The sequence below is a fragment of the Carlito syrichta genome, unplaced genomic scaffold (assembly GCF_000164805.1).
Source record: "Carlito syrichta isolate Samal-C Ts95f unplaced genomic scaffold, Tarsius_syrichta-2.0.1 Scaffold301545, whole genome shotgun sequence".
NCBI classification, from domain to species: Eukaryota; Metazoa; Chordata; class Mammalia; order Primates; family Tarsiidae; genus Carlito; species Carlito syrichta.
Genome location: NW_007245641.1, coordinates 29,331 through 34,846, shown reverse-complemented (window position 1 = coordinate 34,846; position 5,516 = coordinate 29,331).

The window sequence follows — 5,516 nt, the reverse complement described above, 5'->3', positions numbered from 1 at the left end:
GATCCTTCCACCTCAGCCTTCCAAGTTGCTGGAATTACAGGCATGCACCACCACGCCCAGCTACTTTTTGATTTATTGTAGAGAGAGGTCTTGCCGAGTTGCCCGGGTTGGTCTCGAACCCGTGGGCTCAGGCAATCCTCTCACCTCGGCTTCCCAAAGTCCTGGGATTATAGGCATGAGCCACCACACCCAGCCTCTGCCTCACCTTCCAAGTAGCTGGAACTATAGGTGCACGTCACCATGCCTGGTTAATTTTTTTGTTGTTTATTTATTGTAGAGACGGGTCTCGCCATGTTGCCAACCCCTGGGCTCAGGCAGTCCTCTCAACTCCACCTCCCAAAGTGTTGAGATTACAGGCATGAGCCGCTGCTCCTGGCTCACCTAGACTTTTTAACATTTTACACATACCTGTCCTTTCCATCCATCCCTCTATTCATCAGGCAAGCCGTTTGAATTTTTTTATGCGTTTCAAAGTAAGTTACAGACATCAGTGCACTTCATCCCCTAACACTTCCGCGTGATTATCATTTGCCAGAGTTCCAAATTTGTTTTTGGGGGGCGGTGGTGGTGGTTGGGGTCTTACTCTGTTGACCAGGCTGGAGTGCAGTGGCATGATCACAGCTCAGTACAGCCTCGACCTTCTGGGCTCAGATGACCCTTCTGTGTCAGCCTCCCAAGTAGCTGGGACTACAGACACATGCCAACATGCCTGGCAACTTTTTAAATTTTTTGTAGACAAGGGCTTGCTATGTTGCCTAGGTGGGTCTCAAGCAATCCTCCCGTCTTGGACTCCCAAAAGTACTGTGATTACAGGTGTGAGCCACCGCCCTGGCTTTTATTTTTTTTTTAAGGTGAAACTTCATTGAAATGGACACATTGTAAATATGCCGTTCTGTGAGTGCATATACCTACCTGTGTGCAAACCCCTAGTGAGACACAGAATTTCACATTGCCCCAGAAAGATCCCTCACACTTTCTGCTCACTAGTCGTCCTCCTTACCCACCCACAGAAAACCACTGTTGTAACTTTTTTCGTGCCAGTGCCCATTCTAGAACTTAATTTAATGGAATCATATAATATGGACTCTTGTCTAAAGCTGCTACTTTCACTCAGCATAATGTTTTTGAGATTCAACTGGTTGTTGTATCAACAGTTTTCTTTTTATCACTGAGTAGTATTCCACTGTATGAACACAAACCACAGCTGTATATCCATTCCCTGTGTGTGGACACTGTTTTCATTTTGGGGCTGTTTTGAATACAGCTGCTATTAACATCTTATACAAGTCATTTTGTGGGCATATTTTCATTTTTCCTTTTTGAGTAGGAGTCTCACTCTGTTGCCCAGGCTGGAGAGCAGTGACACACTCATGGCCACTGCAACCTTGACCTGCTGAGCTCCGGCGATCCTTCCACCTCAACCTTGCAAGTAGCCGGAACTACAGACACGTGTCACCACATCCGGCTAATTTTTTTTATTTACTGTAGAGATGAGGTCTTACCAAGTTGCCCAGACTGGGCTCGAACCCGAGGGGTCAGGCAGTCCTTTCACCTTGGCCTCCCAAAGTGCTGGAATTATAAGCGTAAGCCACCGCGCCTGGCCCATACCTATTTTTTAAATGTTTGTGTATGCTGCCAGATAGTTTTCTTTAAAACTGGTAATACCTCACTTTACTACCAGCAATTTATGAGTTCACTTTTCCAGATTGCCATAAGAGTGATACGTGGTAGAACTATTGTTCGTTTGTGTCAGCCTCGTGGGAATAAAATAGTATCTCATTCTTTCTTTAATTTGCATTCCTCTACGTGTAGAGCTGTTGTTCACTCTTGGCCATCTGGATTTGTTCTTTAAATTGAATATTCAGTTCTTCTTTTGAATTGTTTATCTCATCAATTTGTAAGAAGATGTTTACTATTAAAAAAAATTAACTCCTTTGCCTGTCATCTGCATCGCACGTGTTTCTCTGGTGTTTATCTGTTGAGTTTGTTTATGCTACCTTTTGCCATTCAAAATCTTTTCTCTGGTGTTTATCTGTTGAGTTTGTTTATGCTACCTTTTGCCATTCAAAATCTTTTTAATAGTTAAAAATGTTTGTTTTCTTTTATAGCTGCAGGTTTCCAGTCTTAGTTAGAAAGTTTTCCCTAGAAATACAGATGAACAGTTACATAATGCAAAGATTGAGGCTTTTTTCCTACTAGAATATAATGTTTGTGATGTTTTTAGAAAAACAAGGGTGGGCTGGGCGCGGTGGCTCACGCCTGTAATCCCAACACTTTGGGAGGCCAAGGTGAGAAGATTGCCTGAGTCCACAGGTTCGAGCCCAACCTGGGCAAATTGGCCAGACTTCATCTCTACGATAAATCAAATAATAAGCCAGGCGTGGTAACGCGCACCTGTAGTCCCAGCTACTTGGAAGGCCGAGGTGGAAGGATCGCCTGAGCCCAGCAGATTGAGGCTGCTGTGGCCATGAGCGTGCCACTGCTCTCCAGCCGGGGCGACAGAGTGAGACTCTGCCTCAAAAAAAAAATGTTAAAAAGACTTTCCTGATTCTCCTCAGGCTACTCACACTCCCTGGGGAGATCCCATACTCCCTTGATTGTAACCACTATTTGAGGACTCCTTGGGCTCTTCCACTTTGGCCTGGAGTTCTCAGCTTCCAACTCATGGAGCCAGCCACCCCTGGGCCACAGCCCAAATCCAGATGTCATGGTCTGCCCCTCCAAATTCCTCCTCTGCGTGCCTTTGCGTCCTACCTCGGGAAGAGTCCTTGAAGCCACGCCATTGATTGGAGTGTCCAGGACCCCTCCCTCTCCCCAGTTCTCTACTTCCCTTCCTGTCGGTCACCAAATTCTGCTGGTTTTCCATTCTCAATTTCAGCGGATCTGGCCCCTCTGCTGTCTCTCCACTGCCTTGTTCAGACCTTTGTTATCTAACTGGACAACTGCGAGGGCCTTCTTCTAACTGGTCTCCCTGCCTCCAGTCTTGCCTCCAGCACATCCATGCTCCATTCCTGATGCCAGAGTGATCTGAAATGCAAATACGATCTTGCCACTCCCCTGCTTAAAACCCACCGGCCGCTGTGGTTCTGAAACCACGGCGTAGCCTCTGACGTGGGCTGGAAGTAAGTTGTTACCACTCCTGCTACTACTCTACTACGGTGACTAATACAAAATACTAATCATCGTAGCTAACATTTGCTGAGCGTTTTCTAGCGTGCTTTCACATGACGTATTATCTTTTAAAAACAAAGCATAGCCAGTCCCACGTTTTCCCAATAGTACCGCTCTAGTTTGCTTGGGGTGCAGGAGAGGGGCAGAGTTCCAGGCAGGGGGCCCCTAGGAAGTGTTCCTGACCATAAATGATCTTATCCCATGCCTCAGCGAGTGGCCGTGCTGATTTGGCCCTAAGAGTTAAATAGTGACGGCCATCGTTCTTAGGCCGAAGATTTGCTTTCATTCCCAGTAAAACAGAGGGAGGGTGTCCGTCGTCCGGATCTTGCATATGTCCATGAAGTATGTCACCTGCGGGGAGGTCCTCAGGCTCCTGGGTACCAGTAAAGGAGGGAGGAGGACTGCTGGTGTTCAGGGTCAAGTCCAGGCTTGACCTGGCGTGCAGACTGCTCGATCCGGTCCCTGCCCGCCTCTGTCCCTCCTGCCACCCCCTGCCTTGTGTGTTTCACTCTAGTGCAGCCAAACTGCACATGATACTAATCACTGCTCACCCTTACTGAGGTCCCCTATGTGCCGAGCACTGGGCTAAGAGCTTTACTGCAGTGTCGATATCTCGAGTAAGCCTCCCACCAATCCTGCCAGGTAAGTCTTGCTTTTTCCTTTTTTTCTTTTTCCTTTTTTTTAGAGTTGGGGTCTCACTCTGTTGTCCAGGCTGGAGAGCAGTGGCATGCTCACGGCCACCGCAGCCTCATCCTGCTGGGCTCAAGTGATCCTTCCGCCTCAGGCTTACAAGTAGCTGGAACTACAGGCACATGCTACCACACCTGGCTTATTTTTTAATTTATTGTAGAGACAAGGTCTCACCAGATTGCCCAGGCTGGTCTCGAACCCCGAAGCTCAGGCAATCCTCTCACTTCGGCCTCCCATGGTGCTGGAATTACAGGCTTGGGCCACCGTGCCTGGCCTTTTTTCTTTTTGATTTGGGGTCTCCCTCTGTCGCTGAGGTTGGAGTGCGGTGGCACGATCATGGCTCACAGGAGCTTCAACCTCCTGAGCGCAGGCAATCCTTCCATCTTAGTCTCCCAAGTGACCGGGAGTACAGGCGTGTGCCACCTTGCCCTGCTAATTATTTTTTTGTCAAGATAAGGTCTTGCTATGTTGCCTAGGCTGGTCCTGAACTCTTGGGCTCAAGCGATCCTCCCACCTCAGTCTCCCAAAGTGCTGGGATCGCAGGCGAGAGCCACCGTGCCCGGCTGCTTCCCCCATTTTGTAGAGGATGAAGGTGAGACTCTGAGCGGTGAAGTGACCTGAGCTGAGCCAGCTAGCTTTGTCGAGTGGGCAGTCCCCCGGTCCCTCCCAGACATACTCTTGCATACCCCTCACCTTCACGCACTCTTGTGATCCCTCTTGTGCCTTGGCAATGCCCATTCCCCCTCAGGACGCAGTTCTTCCACTGTGTCCTGGGGAGGACACCACGGACACTCACCCTGCCCCCAGGCTGGTCTCAGCACCTCTCCTTGGCCCAGGGAGCTGCCCTGGGAGCCTCAGCAGCTTGCTATGGGCTCTGGGCTGGAACTGACGTGTTCTGGGGGTGCGCCCCGCCAGCCAGGGTTTGGGGTTCTCGCCCCTCGAGCCCTCAGTGTGTAGCGCAGTGTCTGGCACATAGCAGGCTTCCGTGGGTGTTGGTTGAGTTGACTACGCTGAGCTCCAGGTGCCGACCCTGAAGCCTCTCGTCTTTCTGACCAGTGTTCCCTTCACCTTCTCTTAGGCACAAAGCCAGGCTCTGTGGTCTCTGGAGAAAGGACCCTTTCCCTTCCTGCACCCTTGACGTCAGGTGGAAACTGCTGTCTTATCAGCGACCTTGCCACACACCCTGGACATCTGTACTGTTTCTGACCCCCTCTCTCCTTGCCGGCAGGCTAGACCCCACCCTCCTCCCTGGAGGGCTTTCTCTCTCTTCCCTTGGTCCTCCCAGTACGCAGTCTGGGGCTGGGCTTTGCTCCTCAGAAATGCACGGTCCACAACCTATTGTTGAAAAGAACTGGATTCGGCCGGCTCGGTGGCTAAGCCTGTAATCCCGTGCTTTGGGAGGCTGAGGTGAGTGAATTGCCTGAGCCCGCGGGTTCGAGACCCGCCTGGGCAACTTGGCGAGACCTCAGCTCTACAATAAATCAAAAAATGAGCCGGGCGTGGTAGCACACGCCTGTAATTCCGGCTACTTGGAAGGCTGAGGCAGAAGGATCACCGGAGCCCAGCAGGTCGAGGCTGCGGTGGCCCGGAGCGGCCGCTGCACTCCAGTCTGGGCGACAGAGTGAGACTCCAACTCAAAAAAAAAAAACAAAACG